Source organism: Diabrotica undecimpunctata, chromosome 4, assembly GCF_040954645.1.
Source record: "Diabrotica undecimpunctata isolate CICGRU chromosome 4, icDiaUnde3, whole genome shotgun sequence".
Taxonomy (NCBI): Eukaryota; Metazoa; Arthropoda; class Insecta; order Coleoptera; family Chrysomelidae; genus Diabrotica; species Diabrotica undecimpunctata.
The window spans coordinates 7333190-7360813 of record NC_092806.1 but is presented as its reverse complement, the minus strand read 5'-3'; the positions used below and the strand labels follow the sequence as shown (position 1 = coordinate 7360813).

The 27624-nt window shown below is 31.6% G+C and overlaps 1 protein-coding gene and 1 long non-coding RNA gene across 2 annotated transcripts in view; both read left to right on the top strand.

The window, feature by feature from the left end:
• LOC140439091 (uncharacterized) overlaps nt 1-27624 on the top strand; it is a 347460-nt gene that overhangs the window by 106803 nt on the left and 213033 nt on the right. The window lies entirely within an intron of this gene.
• LOC140438104 (uncharacterized) overlaps nt 2873-27624 on the top strand; it is a 108905-nt gene continuing 84153 nt past the window's right edge. Inside the window, exons 1-3 of the long non-coding RNA XR_011950437.1 lie at nt 2873-2901; nt 3706-3778; nt 6445-6530. This is a non-coding gene — a long non-coding RNA (uncharacterized lncRNA). The remainder of the gene's footprint in view (nt 2902-3705; nt 3779-6444; nt 6531-27624) is intronic.

The following is a 27624-nucleotide window of genomic DNA, read 5'->3' as shown; positions in this document are numbered from 1 at the left end:
TTGGTTACTTTATGGATAATATTTTAATCCATTGGCTGTAATAAAGATGTGCAGTTTGATGGTAGGAAAATGGTTTGGAGATTCCCATCACTTTATCTAAGTTTTTGTTTATTTGGGTTGAATGGAGCATTGTAAAGTAAGAGTAAAGCTTTTATGAGCCTGTACAACTTTTAAATTACATCTTTTCATAAACTTATAGGTAAAAAAAACACGCAGCACCGATTGATAACAAAAGTTTTATTTACAAAAAAGAGATAAAAAAACTTAATTTTTATACTTAAATATCACATGATTTCAATGCTATTTACGTTATACAGATCTTGTTTAGTAGCTGTATTAATACATGGTGACAATTTTGATCCCAGATAGCTTTTTTAAATTAACATAACTCCAAAACATTTCTATAAATATCTGAAGAAATATTATCAGAACAAATCAGAAGCAGAAAGAAGAAATGTTTAGTATTTCAAAAATGCATTAACAAAACAATTTTTCCTTTTCTTATTCGAACCAAAAATAATTCATATTTTGCAAACAAACCATAAAAAAATGACTTTAGTCGTTTTATAGACATTATTTAAGTTTCTTCCTGGTTTTCCGGGTCAATATTTCACCGTCTGATATCTTCGATTTATAGGTATAAACTATTAATTTTAAAGAAGCTACAAAAGCTCTGTATAAAGAAAATAAAGTGTCCATTAAAATGGGAACAAGAATCATAGGAGACTTCACCACAACAAAAGGGCTCCTGCAGGGTTGTTCCACATCTCCAACCCTATTCAAAATATACTTAGAGAAAGCCTTGACTACATGGAAAAGAAAATGCGAAGGCATGGGAGTACCGGTACGGAACGAATACCTATATACGTTAAGTTTTGCAGACGATCAAGTAGTGATTGCACAAGACCAAGACGACCTCAGCTACATGATGAAGAAACTACAAGAAGAATATACCAAGGCTGCCCTAGATATTAACCTCGCGAAAACAGAGTACCTATCTACAAGTGAAGAAGACATAGAAGATCTACAGATTGATGACAACGTAACAATCAAAGGAAAGGATAAATTCAAATACCTAGGGTTTATAATCACGAAAAAGGCAACAACAGAGGAAGAAATTACACAAAGATTAGGACAAACAAGAACAGCAATCCGACAACTTAACTCAGTATGGTGGGTTAGACACCTTAATATGAAGACAAAAACGCAGATTTATAAAACATTAGTGCGAAGTATTATGACATATGGGGCTGAAAATTGGATCATAAACAAGAAAAACAGCAGTAAGATAGTAGCAACTGAGATGGAATGCCTGCGAAGATGCTGCAGAGTAACAAGAATGGATAGTAGAAGTCATGACGAAATAAAGCAAAGAACATCAATAGAAACAGACATATTAACATATATAGAACAAAAAAGACTACAGTGGTATGGACATGTAAGAAGAACTAGCGACAGCAGATGGATAAAGAGAATAACCGAATGGAGCTCCATAGGAAGGAGGAAAAGAGGACGATCCCGAAAATCCTGGAGAAACGAAGTAGACGACGCCATGAGTAAGAGAGGACTAAACGATGGAGAATGGAACAACAGAGAGAGATGGAAACGGTTGAGCGAGGGAAGGCAGTGAATACTGTAGAATCCCTAAATATATATATATATATATATATATATATATATATATATATATATATATATATATATATTTTTCAAATTATTTTTTCGACCGTACTGTTTTAAATATTGATTTAGAATATCAGCAATCGGTCAGGAAATAAAACTCTATTTGTTCAGTCTCTCAATATTTCGTCACGATTTTGTGACTTCTTCAGGAGAAAACTGTAAATTTATTAGAATAATTAATGATTATATGTAAACAAAATGAATATTTTAATACTTACAACTATAAGAATGAAAATTTAAATTTTCCTAGATGTCAATTTAAAGAAACTTTTTGAAATGTTTTTGAACAATGGCTACCCAAAACATATATTAAAAAAACTTATTTATAACACTAACTTTTACAATAGAGCTTTAATAAATAATCCACAACCAGTTTCATATAAAAAAATACCTTTCATAAAAAATTTAACAGACCAAATTGTCCCACTTTTCAAAACATTTCCGAACATTAAATTAATTAAATACAATCCACTTCTAAATTCAAGGTTATTCACAAAAATAAAAGTTAAAACTCCAAATTCATTAATGAGTAATATAATTTATAGAATAAATTGCAGTCAATGTCAAAGTTGTTATATTGGTCAAAGTCAACAGTGGCTTAAAAAACGTGTCACTCAACACAAAAGTGACTGTAACATACAAAAAAACTCTTGTGCCTTAGTGGACCACCACTTGAAGACAGGACATAACTTTGACTTTAATAATGTAAAAATCTTGGAACAAGTTGATAATTATAAAAATCGGCTTTTCCTTGAAATGGTACACATTAATAAAACTCCTGAATCTATCAATTATAAGACAGACACCAATCATTTAAGTAATATCTACTGCAACATACTAAACAATATATAATATGATAGATCTTAACCTTTAAACACATACTTATTACAGTAATTCTCTAGTAACTGTACCTATAATTTTATTACATTCCTAAATATCAGTATTGCAGTAACTGACTACATACCATCAATTACATTTTGAAGATCAATTTATCGTGTTCCTGATTCTTTCTCAATTTTATTAATTCCATCTTTCCACTTTATAAAATGAATAATACTGTCATAGTAATTGTTTATTTTAACCTACTCGCTGAAAATTGTACAACGGGAATTCACTCTATAACATATTGCGGTTACCATAACTCCTTAATAAAATCAAACAAAAATATGTCATTTATTTAGATATGCCAGAAAAATTTAAATTTTCATTCTTATAGTTGTAAGTATTAAAATATTCATTTTGTTTACATATAATCATTAATTATTCTAATAAATTTACAGTTTTCTCCTGAAGGAGTCACAAAATCGTGACGAAATATTGAGAGACTGAACAAATAGAGTTTTATTTCCTGACCGATTGCTGATACTCTAAATCAATATATATATATATATATATATATATATATATATATATATATATATATATATATATATATATATATAACTAATAATTTTATTGGATACCTAGATCTTTCTGGAGTTATGCTCGGTTTAATATAAACTACAATCTTATCGATGACTCAAATTGTATGCCAAGTTACTCTCTTGAACTTTGCAATTATATGTCAGTGGTAATATAAATATGTCATAAATCGTATTTGCTATTTTTTATCGTTCATATACTTCGCAAAGTATCAAGGTCTCTAAGTAAATATCACATTTTACTGTTTTCTATTGTCATATATCTCTACCTGCTTAACTTTATGTGACTTCATTGCTTTTGGTTCATTGCCCAAAAATACTTATATACCCAAAATTTATAAACAATTTGGCATTGATTCTTGTATATTGAAAGAAAACAAAGATCACAAAAAAGTGCCGTTAGTTTCAGTTTGGAGTTTTTTGGTGGTAAATTTTATATACCGTGTCCTAGTTACGTTCGAAATACGTTAAATTTTCATGACATCAAAAAGACATAATAAAGTTTTAAATAAAAATAAAAGACGAATACTTTTATATTACTGTAGAACTTTTATTTTGCTATAATTTTCTCTCTTAAACTAATTTTGTTTTTTATTTTTAGGTAAGTTTGGAATGTAAGTTTTTATTTAAATTATGGCGGAAGTACTAGGAAATTTTAGAGCAAACAATACAGGGTGAGTCATGAGAAACTTTACATACACCATATGTAGAGTCCCTTAGGGAGCATATCATGTGGCCACTAAAAATGTCAACTCCTCTTCTTTATTAATTAACAGGGTGATTTGTGTAATTGACCATTTATTTCATTTTACTGTAGTGTTTATACGGCTCATTTGATTTGTTTAATTTTTGCATGATACAGTATACTACTATCAAGCATTCGACTGGTATTAGCTAAACTAAAAAATTCCAGGACTGGCTTTGGAAAAATTAATTTAGGGATTCGTATTAAATATTACACCCTGTATAATTTTTTTTTAAATGCAATAAGTGATTTTCAAACTACATAAATAGCCAATGAAAACGACATATGCGGCAATGTTGTCGCACTTTTATTAAATTTTTAGTGAACGATCAAATCTTACCAAAAATAGAACAACCATAATGAAGTATCAAATTATAAGGTATTAATTTAAACAAATGTTATAAATTTCAAACATTTTAATTAAAATAAGTTCCTACAACATAATCTAATACGTAGAAAATTAACATCTTTACTGTCACTTTGTATTATCTCTACGATAGAATCAATTGTTTTTCAATTTTAAATTTTTACTCATAGATCGTATTGGGGCATTATTTTCGATAAATAATAAATTAAATTGATTAAAAAGTCAAACCTCTTGTATGTGTTAGTTTTTGTTGATTGTAAATGATTAAAATTTTATGTCAAATAATAATACATTGCATCAACTGTACTAAATAAAAATAAATCTAAAAAAGTTTAAAATGAAGGTTGGCGTTGACCGTTTGACGTTTCTTGATATTTTATACCCATTGTCATTATTGTCATTATCAATTGTTATTTATGTGTACAAGAATACATATTTCTTCTGTCATATCTACGTTAAGTACATTGTGTTAGTTTTGGTAGAGCTTTTGTTACTTTCGTTCAAAATGCCACATCAGTTTTCGACCACAGAATATGCAGACATAATATTTGTTTATGGATTCTGTAATGGGAATGGTAGGGCTGCTAGTAGAGAATATTGCAGGAGATTTCCTAATCGTCGAACTCCCAGTCATCCAACATTTGGGTCAGTTTTTAATTATTTGCGAGAAAATGGCACTTTTCCTAGTGGAACAACAGAGCGACATGTAGATGAAGCGCAGGAAGATGACATTATGGACGCCGTTACTATGAACCCTACAATAAGCACTAGACAAGTAAGTCGAAAACTCAATGTTACTCAATCAAAAGTAAGTAGAGTCTTACAAAAAAATAATCTATACCCATATCACATTCAAATGGTTCAGCGACTACATGCTGGAGATGAGATCGATAGGTTGGAATTTTGTAGATGGATTAACAATAACCGACCAACGCTATACAGGACACTATTTACAGATGAAGCCCAATTTACCAGAGACGGGATAAATAATTCACGAAATTCACATGTGTGGGCAGAAGAAAATCCCCATGCTATTCGAGAACGTCGTTCTTAGTTAAGGTTTTCGGTTAACGTGTAGATTGGTGTCATAAATAACCAATTAGTAGGTCCTCACTTTTTTGATGGTCCTTTAACAGGGCAGATCTATTTGAACTTTCTACAAAATATTTTGCCGAATTTGCTTGCCAACGCGAACGTTGCTATCCGAGGGATGTATTTTCAGCATGATGGGGCACCCCCACACTTTTTACTGGCAGTGAGACAACATCTCAATAATGTTTATGGCAACAGGTGGATAGGACGTGCAGGTCCTATTTCGTGGCCTTTAAGATCCCCTGATTTCAATCCCGTGGATTACCATATTTGGGGACGATTGAAGCAACTAGTTTACGCAGTGAATATTAATAACCGACAACAATTAATTGATAGAATAATACATTGTTGTAATACTATTAGAAACGATCCCCAGAGTATCCGTAATTCAATACGTCAATTAACAATTCGGCAACAAAAATGTGTACAGGCTACAGGGTTCCATTTCGAAAATCTATTTTGAATTATTTTCATTTTGTTACCATTATTGTATCTTTTCCAGTTCTAATTTATGGGTTTATCATAACTATGTACATATTTTTAGTTTTTTTTTAATTGTTCTTCGTTATTGTTAGTAGTTACTGTTTTTTGTTGTGCAGTGACTCAGTTTATCATTTCAATTAAAATGTTTGAAATTTATAACATTTGTTTAAATTAATTACCTTATAATTTGATACTTCATTATGGTTGTTCTATTTTTGGTAAGATTTGATCGTTCACTAAAAATTTAATAAAAGTGCGACAACATTGTCGCATATGTCGTTTTCATTGGCTATTTATGTAGTTTGAAAATCACTTATTGCATTTAAAAAAAAATATATACAGGGTGTAATATTTAATACGAATCCCTAAATTAATTTTTCCAAAGCCAGTCCTGGAATTTTTTAGTTTAGCTAATACCAGTCGAATGCTTGATAGTAGTGTACTGTATCATGCAAAAATTAAAAAAATCAAATGAGCCGTATAAACACTACAGTAAAATGAAATAAATGGTCAATTACACAAATCACCCTGTTAATTAATAAAGAAGAGGAGTTGACATTTTTTAGTGGCCACATGATATGCTCCCTGAGGGACTCTACATATGGTAGAAGTATGTAAAGTTCCTCATGACTCACCCTATAATTTTACTCAAGTGCTACAAGTATACTCAGTTCTTAATAATGGAAAATGGTAGCAAAACATAAACATGCTGAAAAAAAAATTGTAAATGGATATGGAGGTAAGTGAATTTAGTGTAATTTTACGAGTTTCAAGTTATCTTTTCGAATTGAATTAAGTAGTTATGTTTTATGTATACAGTTAGTTCCTTAATAATCAGACAGGTATGAGACCAAAGGGGTGTCGGTTTACCAAAAGTGTCCGGATTACCGAAAGTGATTATATATTTGGCATTGTTTTGCTAGCAGTAGCCTACAATATTCTTAAATTTTATAAGTAAAATGTTACCAAGATTAATATGCAAATGAAACATCCATTTCGGATAACTAAAACATGTTTATTAAAAAAATCTGGAAGCTAATCAATTTAATGTACATACAGTTAACAATAACTTATAAACATTATACGTACTAATAACTAAATGTCGCTACTAAGGTAGATTAATTATGGACGTATGTAAATACATATATACTGTGCTTACACTTTGAAGAAATCTTTGATTGTCTTTTGCTTTTTCTTGTTTAGACAGTCTGTCACTGCTTATTCTTGTGTCTCCTGTAACATCAAAATTTTTTCAAATTCATATGCTCTTTCCTCGCACCAACGCATCAAAGTGTTTGCAGACAATATAGCATCATCACAGTTGACGGTAAAAGACAATTCATCCTGTGCTTCCTGGGTAATGTGTTCATCAGATTCTGTCATTTCGTTAATTACTCCTTCATCTGTTAAGTCAGCATTGAGATTGTCATCTAAAATTCACTTTTCTAAAGCTTCTCTTGATTCTGATAAATTAATCATATCGTTGCAAATTTGGCATCTAGTACAGCTTGCACATGTTAGTCATTGGATTTTTTGTTAACTTTTATTGGAAGGAGTGAGTTGTTAGGCCAAATATTCTTTCACGATTTAATCAGTGTGGTAGGCTTGACTTGCTGCTAGGCAAACGCAAAATTGATAATCGCATCTTTGATGTTTTTCAAAATTGAAGTGATGTCAGCGTTAGGTTGACTTAAAATATCCACAAGGAGTTGTTTCTTGTAGTGTGCCTTGAGGGTTTTGATAACGTTTTGATCCATGGCCTGAATCAATGCAGTAGTATTTTTCGGTAAGTACATGGCGTTGATATATCCACCGGCAGTTTCGATTTTTAATTTACAAGGAAAGCTTTCACTAGCAGTTTCTTTTTTCTTAGCTCATCTTTAACTTGTCGGACAAAGTTGTTCTTGTACCAATCCAGAAAAACTTCTTTTGTCACCCAGGCACGGCTTTGCCACATGTAGGTAATTGGTAGCTTCTTAATTTTAACATTTTTGAAAGCACGAGGTTTTTTGGACCTACCAACGATTAGTAACTTCAATTTGTGAGATCCTGATGCATTCGCGCATACCATGAGACTGAGACTTTCTTTCTGAAGTTTTCTACCAAAAACTTTTTTTTCTTTTGTGAATAAATTCAGACACGAATAAATAAATACAAACAATAATGTTTGTATATTGATAACGATTTCCGAAGTGGAAATTGAAACGTCAATAAACTTATTTTAACCTTTAATTGTGGCTTATTTCCATTAAAATAGTAATTTATAGGTGCTATTTTCTAAAAAAAACTCGATCAATTGTATCAATTATAATGATAGATGTAAGGAGCATGCAAATTAAGATTAAGTCTAAAAGTTTAACTTTAATCTTTATAGATATATTTTTTCATGTCAAAAAATGTAAAATTAGCCACTTGTGCTGAAGTTTCAATAATATACTATCCATTTGTTCCTGCTGAAGACAGTTACATTTAATCTCAAAACTTATGTCCTGTACGTTGGTGGTTAAGGGATTTAATAGAAGTAACTGTTCCCTGAATTGTAACTTTAATTTACTGCCCAGACTGGCACTGATTACAGAAATTTATGGATTTTAATATCTGGAAACTTGGTACCGCCAGATTTATTTTCATATGTAGGTCCATATTCAAATAAATCTAAGAGAGGGTGAAAGGGTTGTTTCGGTATAAAAAGTCCGCCCATTTTTCTGAAAATTTATTTTGAGTTGTTTCCTTTAAAATATTAGATTAGACTATACTATATATATATATATATATATATATATATATATATATATATATATATATATATATATATATATATATATATATATATTATTGTGATATTTAAAGTCTTGGTGCGCCAAGCAATAATTAGCTAATTAATTTTTTTGATTAATTAAAATTATTTAAATGATATGATTATGACTCTATCACAATTTTTAATTCTTTTATCTCAGGGTTAAATTCGTGCTTCAATATCTATGCTATTACATGTGAAAGGTAAGGTCCAAAGAATACCGGAATAATAAAAAACACATATGATCTAACACTATATATTGAAATAAAAATAATGAAATAATTCACACTCAAAAGTTTTCAATAAACAAATCTCATATAAGGATTCTCAAAATTTTGTTCTCCGTACGTGAACAATCAAAATTAATGGTACAAACAATATTAATTGAAAACTCAAAATCCCAAACTACTCTAACTCTCCTAATCAAAATATTTATATCCTTTCTAAATTACGTGTAAAAATTGTGTTATCAATAAAAGAAAAAAAACTGCAGAAAACAAAAATATCTCTCTCTGATGATGAGTGGTCCAAATCCTTGTTCCTTGTAGACTGTATTATCTCCTCTCAACCGCTCCCTATGTAATCAGCAATCTTACAACAGATTGTTGCAAGTATATCGTCCTTAATGATCTCCTTCAAAAGCAACAATCATTCAAATTATGATAGCCTTTCTCCTCTCGATAAACTGAATCTCTCGTTGGCCCGAGTGAAAAATGACTCTTGGAATATCTTCTCTTTACGATAAACTGAATCTCTCGTTGGCCTGAACAGTGACTCTTGGAATATAAGTAGGAAAATATGACTTACAATATTTTGCTGCTTCAGCTTCTGTCAGATACACTAACTCCACAAAAACTCACTAACATTCAACACTACTGCTTGCTACTTCTTGGGAACTACCAGAGAACAATCACTGTTCGTCTTACAGACTTGGAAAATCAACTGATCATCTTTTCTCCCTCCTCAATCTCGCTAAACTTTTTCCTACATACTTATCCCACCTTTTTCAATCTCCGCCAATCAAAACTCGTCACAATTCCCCCATTTTTTCATTTCGATAACAAACAAATTTTTACCTATAATTATTAAATTTCCTAAAACTTATTTACAAATAATATTTTCTATAATTCTTAAAAACTAACAAAAACCTCTTTCTAAAATCTCTTCTATTTGTCTCTAATCACTGCATTAATGTATTTTGGAAAACCCTGTTCAATTGTCTTTGGATTTCACTTAAAATTATGCGGGTCACTCAAGTATAACAAAGAAATAATTTATGCAAAGCTTACATTTTGTTTAGTACAGGTAATCCAAGAATTTAATAACTTTCCTTCTTCGAAATGTTTGTTGGATATTATCCTACTTATCTGAATTATTTTAATGTTTTTGAACTTTGAAATATTTTTAAACAAACCAATATTTTCTCGATTTTACATATCATAACAATATATATATATATATATATATATATATATATATATATATATATATATATATATATATATAATCGTATAATGTCCATTTACTTAAGTGTCTTTACAACTTTGTTATCACTGACTGCTACATATCTTTTTAAGGTAACACATGTAACAACTTTTCCATGCTTGTGTGGTTTTTTCATATTGTTCTTTTTAGATGAACTGATGATGCTTTCTGATTAAGAAAGCGAAACGTCTTCAATAAATAGATGAAGTAGCCATCAACTTTGTCTTTTTTCTCCACCTTTTGACCGAAAAAACCCACCACTCTTCTGAGTGATCCTTAATTTATATATATATATATATATATATATATATATATATATATATATATATATATATAATTGTGTATATATGTATATATTAAACCTAAAACTAAGTCAACAGTCTTCCGTGCGTCGGATTATCGACTGCGTCGATTATCACTGCGCCGAGCTTTTGACATCGTCTCTAATGCCTTCTTTACTGAGACCTCTCATAACGAAAATATCGTCCACTCCACCCGACAATCAATCCTACTGTCAGAAATGTTCACGTCAACCTCCGCGCCCATCCCCACACTAACCACTACGCCAAAATCCACCCAAACCACGTCACCATCGAAGGTATTAATGAACCGAAAAATATTTGATCAAAAAACCATTGAATTTTGTTAAATTATGAATAAATTAGAATATCAACCAATAAAATTACAATAACCCTCAATGTCATGAATGACAACAGTTTGTATTTTAATTTATTTTTGACAATTATGTTGCCAAAACTAAAATTTTGGTAAATATTCTTTTTTATTTAATAATATAAGAGACGATTTATTTATTATTCACAGATACCTGAAAAAATGTATCAAGTATATGGAAAATAAAATTAAAAATGTGATATTTTACTAGTTTTATAAATGAATTATAGAGAAATAATATAATTATAAATTTTGCTTAGATTTTGAATTTCTGATCTTTTGTTTAAATTATTATAACTCTTGCTATTACGAGTACAAACCATTTCTAAAAAGGTCTTTTTAAATGTATTACCTTCATTACACAAAATTTTAATATTATCAAAATCCATAATACGGTCTTTGTCGATTACATGCTCTGCCAAAGCACAAGATAGTTTTTTTTATTGTACAATCACTCCTGTGAGAAATAATACGATTTGATTGATTTTTCCCGGTCTCACCAACATACACAGCTTCACACTGAGTACAACTATAATGATATATAATATACTACATTTGTTTTATCTAATTTATCTATAGGATATTTAGTTTTAGAATACAAAGATGAAATAGTTTTGATGTTTTTTGTTGCTATTTTTATATTGTCAATAACCCTTAGTATTTGTATTAATTTAGGTATTAAGGATGGTATATAAGGTAGCGGATGATAAAAGATGTTCTGATTGTTGGATACAATATTCTGAGATTTAGCAAAAAATGGTGTTAAGTTATTTATATTAACAGTATTAGAAAAAAACATGCTATGTAGCATATCTGGACGATAAGAGTTCTCAATTAAAAAACAAAAAAGATCAAAAGTTTTCAACAATTAAAGATCTTCCTGTAGATAATCTGGATGAGAAAGCCTTAAAACACGTTCTTTTATTCCTGTTACAAGGTTCGCTTTCATATTGTTTTAATGATGTGAGTAACAGCTTATAAATCTATTGCTACACATGGGTTTTCTGAACCATCTGGTTTTTAACAGATTATCTATAGTTCTTACTGAATGAATTTTGTGTTTAGGAAGTGCCAAAACTAAATCATCTAGGTACATATCTTTTAATAAAAGGAATGAAAAAAGTGCAATTATTGATACAATCATTGATAACATCATCCATGACATAGCTACTTAGAATAAGTGAAAGACTAGATCCCATAGGGCTTCCGAAAATGGGATTATAATAGACACCTTAAATATAAAAATATTAGAATCAAAAACAAAGTTGATAAGTGTTTTGAAATGTAATAAGGCAATATTAGTATGTCATGAAATCTCATTCCAATGTTTCTCAACACTACTTATGATTAAATCTAAAGGTAAATTAGTAGATAGAGACGTTACATCAAAACTAACCAAAACATAGTTTTGTGGTAATTGAAAATTAATAATGAAAGAACTAAAGACAAATGAATCTTTAATGTAAATATTGTTGTTTATATTATAAGCTTCAGTTAAGATGTCAGTGAGGAGTTGTGCCGTTGGTTCATTAGGAGGGCATAAAGATAAAACTATTGGTCCCATAGATAAAGTTGGTTTATGTATTTTAGGTAGAGCATAAAAACGTGGAGCAATAGAATTATATATTTTGAGCTCTCTTGTTTTTTTATTACCAATAAACTTCTTTCTGTGTAATTTAGAGACTAGACAATTTGCTTTTTGTTGCAACGTACAAACAGGACTCTTTCGAAGTGTAGTGTAATACTTAGTATCATTTAAGAGTTCTCCAGTTTGTTGCAGGTAATCCTCTGTATACATTGCAACAGTTACGTTACCTTTATCGCTTTTGACAATGTAAATTTCAGGATGGTTTTTAAGAAAAAGTTTAGTTTGTACATAGTATTTATTTAAAAAATTATCTTTGACTTCTTTATATAAAAAGTTGATAATAACATTTGAACATTTAGACCTAACAAAATCCTTTTGAACATCATTAAGTGGTCTGATTATTGATTCGATATCAGAAAGTAAATTTACAACTCTAACATCTGGTTTAGAAGGACATACAGAAAATTTAGGTCCCAGTGCTAAAAATTTTTGAAGTTATACTTCTAAACGCACGGTCAGCGTTGGAAATTTGCATGAGAGTGAATCTGTGAAATCATTACATATGTAAGATAATGAGTAAGAGAGAGACAGAAGATATGTTTTCTCTCTCTTCCTCTCTCGAGAATAAAAATGTTCCTTTTGTATTTAATATTATATATATAATATTGTATGTATTATATATATATTATTGTTTTGTATTATTTAAAATTAAACGTTTATAATTATTTTAGGCTTTTGTATTTCAAAATAATCACTGTTTTACCGAGAACTGTCAATTTTGAAATCCGTTAGTGTCATGTCTAATTGGCAAATCCTTTACGTGTTTGGTTCATACGCTGGTGGTTGTGAGTTCGAATCCCAATTATGAATTTCCTTTTTTATTTTTGAAATATTTAAAAACCTCACGTTAATCTTATTAAATATATGTAATATACGCAAAAAACATAAATTTTAAAATAAAATGAAAATGTACAACATAATCCGAGTTGTTGGTTTTTTATTTTTATCTTCGTAAAGTAAGTTATGTATATTGGTAGTTTTAAATACTTATGAATATTACATTTTAATTTATATTGTATTATTATATTGAATTATGTTGCAGTGTATTTATTGTATTGTAATTTTTATATTAATAACAAAATAAACAATGAATTTTACTGCAGAGTATGTGTAAATTTTTTTTTGCATTCAACTCCTTTTATACATATATAAAAATAAAAATATATATTTTCATTAAAATATTGATACAATCCTTCATTTACTATACTCCTATTACAGGTCAAATGTTTATATACAGCAAACGATGCACCATATACCTATATAACTAATTATTTTTCTCTTTCTGCTCTCTCTTACCTATAGCATTACATATGTAATGATTGTGCAGATTGACTCCTATATAAATTTTTAACGGCGAACGCGTGTATAGAAGTATAACTTCTACCGGCAGTCCCACTGGACTGCCACACTCGTTTTTTTAATTTCAAAAGGAAAATCAATAGATTTTTAAACCATTTTTCTTAAAATTTTATCTTATACGATAGAGCCAAAGTTACTTGTTCTAACGAAAATTCGTCTTGGAGGAAAAACATTTGATTCAAACATTTGAATGATTCAAATATAGTACTAAAAGAAACGGATGGTAAAAAGAGAAAAATCAAAGAACCGGCTCTAATTATGCTAAATGAGACCAATTGTGTCACAAATTCCTCGGCAGAATGTAGTAGGATCTGGTTACCCATATTAAAAGAGGAAGTTATTAAAAGGAAAATACCAGTATTAGTAAGTCGGGAACATATAGAGGATACATCATTTATGTTTTTTAAATAACAAACATATAAAATCAGAATTTGGTGTTTATTGAAAGTAAACTAAATGCACGACCAAATACTTACTATGTCGGGATAGTATTATGAGGTTTTTTTCCTGGGTTTTCCCTCATAATTTACTATGGAATCACTAACAGGAGATTTTTATTGACATCGTGGCATACGTTTGTCTTTTTAAAGACGAATTACATGCTATGGTTTTTTGTGACGGATATTCTCAAGTTAAAGTTGATTTCATGTAATCGAATGAACTATCTTACAAGTAAAGTCGTCCCAGGAACGCAACTCAACAATATTGGCAATATCATTTTAAAGTCGTCTACTTTAAAATGTATAATGTATGTATGAATTGTCAATATAAATAAGTCAGATAAAATTAAATGATTAGAAGAATTTTTCACCAAGTAACAAAAAAACAAAATTTCTTAATTTACTAATGTTTGTATTTAGAAAACGATTTTCGAAGTGGAAATTAAAACGTTAATAAACGTACTTTAACCTTTAATTGTGGCTTATTCCCATTTAAATAGTAATTACTTTGATTTTATGACATTCTGTATTATATTTAAATCTCTGTCTACGATTACATCCATTAAATGTATGGAAATTTAAGATATTATAAGCCTTGATACGTACCTCATGTAATTGTTTTTAAAAAAAGTTAATATTAGCAAAAGTGATTTTAATCTCCAAATTAATAATATTTTTTCCAATTTGTCTAATTTACTGCTTTCCAATTTTTTATTCTATGTTGCTCTGCTATATTAAGTTGTCTACTCCACTCTATATTAATATTTGCCCACGCTTTTTTTATTAGCGCTAATAATATCCTTTAAAGAACCATTTTCTTTTATTGATGTGACTAAATTCGTACGCGTGTGTGCCATGATCCGTTATAAAAACTTCCCAAACTCAAATAGAACTAACGCTATCCAAATCGATAAAAATATGAGTTATTAACTCAAATAACTTCAACAGTAAATGCGTTTGTTATTTGCCAACTTTAGTAGAGACCAGCGAGGCAATACTTGCAGTAAAACTTTGAAAGATAAACAAATATTAACACCAAAGTCTTTCAAGCTCTCCCTATTCAAAGTGAATTATGTGATGCGAAAACTGATGCAGAATAGACAGAACAGAATATTTATGCATCAGCTGGAAACAACAATGTGGCAGAAGGAACATAATAATAAAATATCAACGTGTAAAAATATACAAATCTGAAAGTGATATATAATACAAAGCAAACAGCGCCACCATTGAATAAAGACATGCATAAGCTGTGCAGTATTTTACTAAATTGCAAACTGTGCAAAAATATCAAAAAGGTGACAAAAATAGATTTTTGTAGTTCTTGTCGTGGCCTCTTTCCAGTGCCATATTCTTTCTGATAGGTAGGTTCAGTAGACAGAGACAAACAATTGTGTGTAGGTGAATATTTCTCAGAAAAAATCACAGATTGCATTGTCCATATACATTAATGTATACGGGGATTCATGTATATATGGGAATGTTAGGATTTCTCAAAATTAATGAAATTCGTATTTATTTCAGCACTCATTCATAAGAAATTGCGCAGAGTTGAATTGATCTAAATTGTAATGCTCTTTTTTTTATAATAAATTGTTTTTTATTCCTTTAAATTTTATGTAAAACATTTACCTTACTGTTGTTTTTCCCTTTTCAATTTTATCAATATTTACCTTTGCAAGTATTCAGACGTGTGCACTAAATATTATAAACTGATTAAATATTTTCTTTTTACGATAGTTTGGTCATATTATGCTTTATAATGAATATAAGATAAAATAACAATGCTGTTTCTAATTTCCACAAAATATATTAGTTAACCTTAAGTATTCGCTTAAAAAATAAGTTAGGTTTAGCTGAACAGCCTTGATAGGTCAGGGCTGATAACTTTTGAAGCCAAAAAATAGTAACAGGATGATATCCATTGGAAAAGGAAGGAAATATAAGAGAAATAAAGGGAAAAATAATTTACGGGCGATCTGAGGCCGAGAAGTGGAAGTTTTTAAGGGCAAAAATTGGTTTAGTACAAGTGCCAAAAGGCTGATCTGGAAAAATTAAATAAGATAGGAAATAAAAACAGCATCACAACAATATAACAATGAACACACTGAGATCTATTCTGTCCAAAACACTAACGAGTTAATAGAAGGTTAGAGACATGTCATCTATAAATAACTACAAAAGTACAGAAGGATCAGAATTTTTATCAATCGGACGATATAACACTCAAAGAATGGCTGATGCCTATAAGATCGAGGTCAACTAAGTCAACTGTCAAATTGGTTATTATACAGCATCAAGTAATAAACATTTACAGGTTAAGATCATTTATAGTTTTTATTTCAGAATTTTTTGAAAACGATTTCAAAATTGGAAATCGAAACGTCAGCGTCAACATAAATGAAAATTGCAATTCTTATTGTGATTTTAATCCCATATCAAATAATATTAAGTTTTGTGCCGTTAACACTATTTATCAATAAAGTAGAGTAGTTATTCTACAAAGATTTTAGCAAAATTTACAGGATTTTTGTACACAGTTTCTTCATTTCATAAGATACTTAGATGTTTTAGTTATCATTTCGTTTCATGTATTTTCCCTAAGGTTGATTTCCTAAGAGCTGATGTCGGAAAATACCTCTCGGTAGTGTAGAATCATTGCATTAGTTATGAAGTTTTCGGAAAATAATTTTATAAACAGTTTGGAAAATAACTGAGCAGCAATTTTGTATAAACTGCTGCTAAATTGTAAATTGGCCAATATTAACATAGATCTTCAATACGCCAGGAAGTATTCCACCGTTACGAAAGTTTGCGCATTAATAAGTTTGCAGCAGTGTCTGCACTATTTGACTTATGCATTATGAAGATAATTATAGTAACTTAGAACTTTATTCCTCGTCTAAATATTCAGCGATTGTGTGCTTTACCTTGGCAATTATAAACTGAATAGGTCTAGATATTTTTGTAATAACTTTTGGTTGCCTCATTATGATGCTATGTTTAATTAGGGCCAGAGGAATAGAAAATAGTGTTCTAGATTACAGATGTTTAATAAAATGTGTTGGCGTACATCAAATCTTTTTAATGTAGATCTCTCACCATCTCACCATCAATATTTTTTATTCCTTTACTTTCCCATTCCAGTGACTTCAAAGCATGTTCAAGTACAGTAATGAACAACTTAGGCGACATAGTATCTCCCTGTCGAATACCTCTTCTGATATGTTTCTTATTGGTAGTACTGATATTGGTACTGATATTTTCTATAATATTGGTGTACCTATGATCAATTCGACACTCTTCCAATGCCTTTAGAAGTGTGGGTAGTTCGATAGTATCAAATGCTTTATGGAAGTCTATAAATGTTAGAACTAGAGGTCTATTGTATTCAATTGATTTTTCAATCAAGACTTTTATGCATTGTAGGTGGTCATTTGTACCGTAGTTGGGGCGAAAACCAGCCTGTTCTCTTGGCTGATATAGCTCAAGTTTTGCTTCCAATCGATTGGTTATTATTCTGGTGTACAGTTTGTATAAATGGTTAAGTAGAGAAATTGGCCTGTAATTCTCTAGGTTCATGTTGTCACCCTTTTTATGCAGAAGAATTGTAATGGAGTTGTTCCAAGCTATAGGAATTTTTTGACTATACAAGCAGAGATTGAAGAGGTCTCATATTTTTTTTAGAAGAGAAGTTCCGCTAAGTTTTATAGCTTCTGTAACTATTCCATCATCTCTTGGCGCCTTCTTGTTTTTCATTTTTTTGAGTGCATATTGTATCTCATCTTGAGTAATTTATGGAATGTCCTCAGATCCATGGTTTTGAACCTTTTGTCTACCGTCTTCATTTACGTTATTGTTAATTTGGTTTGTGTATAATATAGTGTAGAATTCTTCGACTATTTCAAGTATTTTCTGTCTGTCTGTTGTTACTTTACTCTCTTTATTCCTAAGCTGGAAAATTTCTTTTCTACTTGTCGCCATTTTTCGTCTCACTACCTTCATGCTCCTGTTTTGCTCTAGAGTTTGTACGGTTTTTTTATGTTTAAATTTTATAATACCTCTTCTCACAGCTTTCGATATGTCTTTATTGAGTGCCCGAATGGTTTGTGGGTCAATGTCCCTTTCACTTTGTAACTGTCTTCTTTCTGTTATTTTGAGTTGTGTTTCTAAAGTGATCTTTTGATCTCGTCTAGTCTTTGGACAAAAACGTGCTTGTGCCAGTTTAAGTGTTTAAGTTTCGCCTTGAAATATGTAGTGAAAATAGGACAGCTAAAGTTGACAAATAACTTTGATGGACAGGTGTCAAAAATATTACTGTTTTTTGCTGACGATGTGGACATGATTGCACAATCGACCAGAACTGCAAAAGAAATCTTAATCCTATATCAAAACGAGGCCGCGTTATTAGTTTTAAAATCAACGAGGATAAGATCAAGTACATGTGGTTACAAAGAACCCCAGATCAAGACTTAGACAAAATAAAAAAACAGCTATGAAAATAACGTGAAAGCTAGAGCCATTTCAGGAGACAGAGCATATTTTTCCCTAGCTACGGTGCTTAAATTAAAAATACTTTCAAGAGTAGCAAAAATAAGAGTACGTAAAGCCATAATTCGCCCCACAATAACGTATAAAAGCGAAACATGGATGCTGAACCAGCGTGAAGCAACAAAATTACTGGTACTGGAACGGAAGATACTACGGACAACAGGAGAATGGAGAAGGAGATATAAAGAGACACTCTACGAAGATAAAAAGCAGTACGTTTCTAATAAGATAAGCGGAACATGTAGTAAGATTAAGTGATGAAAGACTTCTCAATACAACATTATTTAGAAAAGGTCACATGGTAAAAGGTTAGTTGGTTCGTTTATTCTTTTTCTTTAATCGCTTAATAAAACTTTTATAATTGTCTTTCAGTTTCATCGTTGTAAAAATTATATTTTCAGTCAGTCAAAGGAAAATAAATTATAGCTATCGATCTTAAATACCTAAGAAGAGAATAACAGTCATATTTTTATTTACATTAGATTATTGATCATGAATAATTTATTGCTATCAGAAACCTCAAGACATTGCATTAACTATCCACCAAAAATAAAAACCCTATCTGCCAGAATATTATTATTATTATAGAGCTATTAAATAAAAGCTATAAATTATGAACTGCTTGTATCGATTATCGATTACTTGGATATGGGGACTAAATATCGACCCTGAAAAACGCTATAAAATAGCCCAAAATAGTATGTTTACTTATTTGAAAAAAAAGAGATATTTTTGGAACTCGGACCTATTCATTTATTAATCAACATCGTGTTTGTACGGAATTTTTTCGTGGCTAGAAATAATGATTGCTATTTTTTAATTATTATTAAAAAATGGACCTTAATTATTATAAAAAAAAAGAAAGACTTAGGGAGCTGTTATACAAACGCTAATGTCGTAGTGTGAGAAAGAAAATGGAAAGATAATTACGTAGCAGGAAGATTAGACGCATCGTGTGAGTGGTGTAGAAAATATTCAACGAGCTTTTTATTTGTTGTTATTTTATGTGGTGTGGAAATTAAATTAAGTCATAGAGAGTCTGTAATGTCTTCTTATGTTTCATTCTCCATTCTCCATCTGTCCGTAGTATCTTCTTAGAATTGTCTCAGTGTGTATGCTTCAACTTCGTTTCTACATTTTGAGTTGTCACACTGTTTGTACTGTTTTTAGAGATTAATAAAACTCAATCGGCAGCAGATGTCATCGTAGCAACATACGATTTACAAGCAGCATTGCCTACTCCTAAGAGAGAACTTTCAACGTTTTATTAAAAGACGAAACTCTCTACGTATACGCTAACTGTATTTGACTTGAAGACAAAACAAGCTATTTGCAATGTATTACACGAAGGTGATGCCCACAGAGCTGCCAATGAAATAGCTACATGTATTTTTAAATTTATTGAAGAGAGAGAGAGCTATGAGCGCAGAAGGAGATATAGAGTTCATTTTCATTCTTGTCCGACAACTGCTGCGGACAACAAAAAAACAAATTTTTGTTGATTATGTACAAGTACGACATTACACAGTTCAATAATATCAAAAGCATCTCCCATAAATATCTGATCTCCGGGCACTCAAATTGAGGGTGATTCGGTTCATGCAACTATTGAGACAGAATTAAGGAGGACTCGCAAAACTGGACCCATTTATGTGCCGGCCCAGTACAACCAGCTAATGAAAAGTGCGAAGAAAACCTATCCACTGTACCGTGTAAAAGAATTTTCATACAATGATTTTATTGATTTCAAGGATTTGGCAGGAGAAATCGGCACAAATTACAACAAAAATATTAATTCTGACACCTTTTCGTTCTCAGATATTAAGATAGTGAAAAATGTAAGAGAGAAACCTTATAAATTTCTTTACAAATTATTGTATTTGGATGAATTTAAGATTGTTGATATTTTATATGTTTAACTTACAGTCAAATAAACTAACTATCTATCTATCTATTACTCTCTAAATGGGAGATCGGAATGAGTGGATATTAAAAAAAAAAAGATCATTACAATTTGGATCAATTCAACTATACACAATTTCTTATTAATGAGTGCTGAAGTAACTACGAATTTCATTAATTTTGAGAAATCGTAGCATCCCCATCTTCTTGTCCATTTTAGGCAACAAAAACAGAAAGGTCAGGAACAACAGCCGAATCAGCATTACCTCACCACCTTCATGAAAGTCAATAAATAATCCCATGTTCCGATTCTGCTTTGACGTTGCCTTTTTTTGTTGTTCGCCTTTTGGCAGTTATCCTATGCGCACACCTCCATGCCCTAAAACTAACTCCATAAATCTTCTGGCCGTGGCGGTAATGCAATGAGTAAAACCATCCCATAAAATTGTGGCCTCCGCAAATCGCAAGAGGGTGTCGGCGTGCCACTGGCGCACACCACTTCGGTGTGTCAAAGGGCCAACGCGGGGATTAATGGGTTAATGGGTCGCGGAACAGGGAAAGGGATAGATCAGCATCTTGATGTAGGGCGATATTATTATAATATTACGGAAAATGTCACGACGACGGTATTTATATATTTATAATGGAAACAAAGGGTGTTAATTGAGAAATCATTATTTTTTAATGTTTTGTAACAAAATAGCAACCAATGTTTACCAGTAAAGCTACTACATAGATTATTGGGTACCAATTTGTTTACCACTAAACTGACACCTCAATCATGCAACTATAAAAGGACACTTGAGATGCCAATTTTATTGTTAAGCCTTCGACTAGCTATTTCTCAACTGTAAGTACGTCTTATATTAATGAAAATTATACAATGAGAGATTTGAAAGGAACAAATAAAAGATTATACTAACTGACCATATTTATTGATATAAAAAAACAAGAGTTAAGAATAAAGAAACAAATCCAAATGCCTAAATTGAATAAAAAAAAAATGTAAAATATACTTATAGCTAATTCTGTCACTTCTGAAAGAGAGCTAAGAGTAGTTTTCACATGTGGATGTACGTAGGCTTTAACAGAAATGATCCATTGTGGTAGCAGCTAAGATTGTAAGCTTGCTACAATACTACCGGATAATAGTCAAATAATCATGTGGTAGTTGAGGTGTCCCACCTAAAAAGGGGAACAAGACAAAGTCCAATATTTATATGCAAAATTATATATATGAGACAATAGTACTATAAAAATGAAACATAATTGAAGGTTGACTAGCAGGTTATGTTAGAGAATGACCACTTGACACTCAAAGAAGGATTCGGCCAATTTGCAAGACTTTCATAAATAAGAATAAATGTGGAAAATAGATAAAAATGTATAAATAAATGAAAATATAAATAATATAGTCAGGAAGTGGCTCTAATGAATGTTGTGGCACCTGCAAAGTATCAATCGACACTTCACAAAGTATATTACACTGCTGCAAGGGTTGTTAAATTTCTGAAAGCCAAAAAAGGGACTAATAAAACAACAAAGTATGTACAACCCCCATTTAATCCCGACTAAATTTTAATAATATTTGCATATACAAAGTAATATTAGCCAATGTTAGCCTTCACTTATATATACAGTTAAACTAGTCCCTCAACTGGCGTTGTGAGGTCAGGCGGACCCCAGTACTTTTTAAATCCATGCAAAACTTGCAATTTTAGCGTTTATGCCTGGCCGCGCCATTTACCGTTAAGTTGGTGCACTCGTAAGCCACTTCGATACGCACGTCAACTGCGATTCTACAAGGATGCCAGGTCTGGGGATTTTTCCTCAGAACTGGGGAAAATTGAGAATCTTTGGGGACTGGGGAAAAACTTTTTTATAATGACTAATATCTGGGAAAATCAAACTGGCTAAAATATGTTATTAAATTTAGTAAAAAAAAGTTATTTTTGAAAGTCTTTTGGTGAATTCCGCCACAATTCCTCGAACAATGATATTGCCTGGGGTTCCCTGACACTGTCATCTATTATGAACCACCTGTGTAAGTCCGGGGTTCTTCGACTTATAAGAAAGACTTCTTAGGAGTCATGAGGCATTGTCATTTGTCATTTCCTGTAATTCGATATAATAACTGTCATACTGTCAATAATGTCAAAAACAATGGACCGTGGAAGTGATGACGTAGATTTTATTGACATCTGTCAGTTTCACTTTCCAAACAAACCTTGTTTAGTGTGGATAATTTGTATTTTTCGTTATTTTTCCATTTTTTTTATAGAATCTTTCCGCTTTTTGCAATATCTAGGTATTCTAATAGTTACTACAACAATTTTACAATGTTGTGTAAATAATAAAGCATGTTGTTTTATAAAAATAGCAATAAAATGCATGTATCAATAAAGTAAGGTTAGAATGTCTTTAATTTAAACTTTTAAACTGTATTTCATAGAAATAGAACACTGAATTATGATGGTATTATCGTAAAAACACTATACTTAAAAGAAAAAGCAGCAGAGGAAGCAAAATGTTAACTTTATAGAAATTAAAAAGTCTTGAGATTGGACATTTCAACTTTTGTTTGGAAAGTAATTGACAGTTGTGACGTCACACTTCCACTGTCCATTACTATTCCTATCAGTGCCACCTATAAGACTTTACAACGCTTCTCATTTGTTTCATGCTTCTGTCATATGTCATATAATCCGTGTATAATATTAATATACACCATATGACAGAAGCTCGAAACAAACAAGAAGCGTTGAAAACTCCTATGACTGAATATAATATCGGTAACCTACATGGCAGGCAACACACAGCGCAATACGGGTGGCATGCATGTAGGAGAAGATTTTTTAAAAACTGAAATAAATAAATCTGAGGAATTCTGTTCAAAATCTGGCAACTTTTGAAATAAAATTTGAGTAATTAAATTTTTTGGACCTGGCAAGGCCGATTCAGTATTGCTCTGAATAGCCAGCGGTAAAGTTAATTTGGGGTCGGTGTGGTACCACGACGCTAATAGTGTTTTATTTATTAGATTTATTTATTAGATCAGCATTTATTAGAAATGCTGATAGAATTTCGAGGTAGATGTAGGTTCCGCATATACATACCTAATAATCCTCGGAAATATAGACTGAGGATTATGGCCCTAAAAGACGCAATTACCCATTATTTCTGTAATGGCTATATTTACTGTGGTAAGGATAGTGATGGTTTTTATCTAACAAATGGGGAAAGATGTTTCATAAAACCAACACAAGCGCTGTTGAGACTGTGTCATTCAATTGCTCATTCACACCAAAATGTCGCAGCAGAAATTTGGTTTTCATCCATAGAAGTCAAGGATACATTAAAAAAAAGAGGAATGACCTATTTTGGTACGCTTAAGCGAAACAGAAAGGAAATACCTATGTAGTTCCTTCCAAGTCGGAGCAGAGCTGAAGGATCTTCCATTTATGGATTTACAAATGACTACACTATAATTTCCTACGTTAAAAAAAAGGGAAAGCAGTTGTGTTAATATCATCAATGCACCATACCGAATGTGAAGACATAGAATCTGGAAATCCGAGATCATTTGCTTTTATAATCAAACAAAACGCGGTGTGGATGCACTAGATCAAAAATGTACTACATATTCTATTAACCAGCGAACTAGGTGATGGCCAATGACTATTTTTTTTACAATATTCTCGTCTTCTACTTTTTACTTCCTCCCTTACACAAGAATTTCACGTAAGAATTTATAATAAAGTTTTCTTCGAAAAGTCCAATAAATATTTATATATACATATATCAGCTTAAAGTTACAAGAATGTGCAGAGATCTAAACATTATTCATATCGAGAATATGCAGTAATACTTCATTGTTTGTAGTAGGGCCGTAAATCAACTTTGAGAGTCAACCATATGTGTCAAATACAAAGTTCTGAACCATATGTAAGTGATTTACATACTGTGAAAGTTTAAAATTGCGGGATTAACTTAGATTTGTGGTTCGGTGAGTGTTGATCTATATTCATACTTCTGATGTGGACGTCTTTTGTGAATTGATAAATGCATAAACTCTTCAAGTATAAGGTATATACTTAAATTAGTTTACATTTAAGAGTCAAATTGTGTATAAGAACTGATGTGTACAATAAAAAAATATTAGAATTACATTTAGCAAATTACCTTACAGTAAATATATATCTTTGGTGTCAAAACGTGAAACACATATTTTTAAAATGTAGCCTAAATATCTGCGATTAATACACTGTAAGATTTTGTAGTTTGCTAACCCTGGAAATATAAAGCTCAATGTTTACTTCTTGCTCGATAGAAAACTTTTAGGTTACTTTTAACCTCTCTAGTCATAGCATTCACGCGATAATTGTATCAGTTATTTAAGATTTTAATTATAGTACAAGGCTGAAATAAATGACTTAAAATATTGACAAAATAGAGGAGAACGGGGGTATTCGAGTCTCTTACCATTCTCTTACACGTGTTTCTGGGTCTACCCGTCATCAGAGAAACTTGTAAGGAGACTAAAACCAAATCCAAACGCACCGGCAGATATGGCAATTATAGACAAATAATTACCAGACTATGCTATACCAGACAAAGCGATTTGCATGAATGTGGCGAAGGTTAGACAAAACAACGTGTATGTTTTTATTTTGCCCGGCATAGTTATCACTAAAAATTATAAATTTTCTCACATGCCTATTAACAAAGTTCTCCAAGTAGTGACTAAGAAAACTGGCTATTTCGCACGATCCGCGTTTAGCGATGGTTTCATCCCGTACATACATTATGGCTGCTTCTGTTTTAAAGTTGTGGATTCCTAAGTTGTAAGTCCACATTCTTCTTTTGTAGTATTGTATTCCAGGTAAGTTTAGGCATGGATAATGCTTGTTGTAAATCAATACATACAACTTCAGTATTTTCATCCTGGTTGCTTTGGTAGCTTTTCATCATTTTCTGAGCAGCTTTCTGCTTTGCTAAATAAACATTCCGTTTAGTACATATTTCGATAGTAGGACTATATCACAGACTGTTCTTCATGATGTGTTTCTTAGCCATTCCATATAAGCTCCATATACTCCAGTAACTGACGAACCCTGTGGCATATATTTTCGAAAAGGACTGTTGGCTCTGCTATAGTGACTGGAAACGGTAACAACTGAAACAATGTGATCTCTGACCAACTGCTTTCTATATCCAATCATTTTATTTCCTGGACTTAGCTTCCCTCTGGTATCACCCAGCACAGTTCCTGTGGTGTTCTGCTTGTCTAAAACAACGCGAACTCTTTTTTCGCTTATGCCATGGATGCTAATAAAAGCCTGACGACAAACACATTTTCTTTCTCCATTTATTGAAACATTATATTCTATGATCCGAAGCTTCCTACTAGCTCTGTCAGTAATTAGAGACTTTTTACAATCATTCCAACTTACCGCTTTTGAAAGGTATTGGTTTTGATTATCGTAGTTGCCGATTTGCCAAAAGTTATTGAAAATCATATTGATATTGTTCATCCCCAACTTTTTAAAACACATTTTACGACACTTACATGGCAGTCCGATTGTGCGCGCAGATACAGTTTTCTTTGTATTTCTTGAAACGTACTCTTCACCACAGTTTCGTTTTGTTTTACACACGTTAACAAGCCGGATTTAGAAAAGGGTTCAGTACATGTGACCATCTTCACACACTAAAGGTCCTAATAGAAAAAGTTAACGAATACAATTTACCAATCTGTTTAGCATTTATAGACTACGAGAAAGCTTTTGACAGCATAGAATTATGAGCTATTGAGGAAGCACTGGTCAACAGCAGAATAGATTCTAGATATAGGATATTAATACATAATATATATTAACACGCTGAAATGGTAGTCACGATGGATAACGGAATGAAAACGAGGCCAGTAAAAATCAACCGAGGAGTAAGACAGGGAGACACCATATCTCCAAAACTATTTACTGCCGCACTTGAAGACATCTTTAAATCACTAAATTGGGAAACGAAGGGACTATCGATAAACGGAAAGTATTTAAACCATCTAAGATATGCAGATAACGTAGTACTAATAGCCGACAGCTGGAAAGAACTGAAGACGATGATCGATGAGCTTCATACTGAATCCATAAAAAAAGGACTGAAAATGAATCTGAGTAAAACTAAGCTAATGTCGAATAAAGATGATCAACCGACGATAACCATCCAAGGAACAAAAGTGGAACATGTAGAAGAATACATATATCTGGGTCAGAATATCAAGGTAAACAAAGAAAACCAAACTACCGAAATAAGCAGACGAGTAAGAATGGGATGGGCCGCATTTGGAAAACTCTCATACATACTGAAAGACAAAAAGATACCCCAAAACCTTCGAACCAAAGTGTTCGATTCTTGCATCCTTCCCGTTCTCACTTACGGAGCTCAAACCTGGACATTCACTAAAAAAAAAAAGAACATGGACAAGATTCGAAAAACTCAGCGAGCCATGGAACGACAGATGCTTGGTATCTCACTAATAGATCGGCAAACGAACGAAGCAATCCGGAACAAAACAACAATAAAGGACGCCGCGAAACAAGCAGCTAAATTAAAATGGAAATGGGCTGGACACAACGAACGTCTCGAAGATGGTAGATGGAACAAAGAAGTCGGAAACTGGCGACCGTACGATGCGAAGAGACCAAGAGGAAGACCTCAAATGCGCTGGAGCGACGATATCAAAAGAGTCGCAGGACCAATGTGGAAACGCCTAGCACACAACAGGGATGAATGGCGAGAAATGGGAGAGGCCTTTATCCGACAATTCGGATAGAAAAAGGGCTATAAAAAAAAACAAGCCATTGAATCGTTTTCTTTTGTTGTCCACCTTGTCGTTTTCTCGGCGTGAATTTAACATTAAGGCTAATGTAACGTAGGTTTTTCTTGAAATACGAGTAATTAACACTACAACAAGCACACT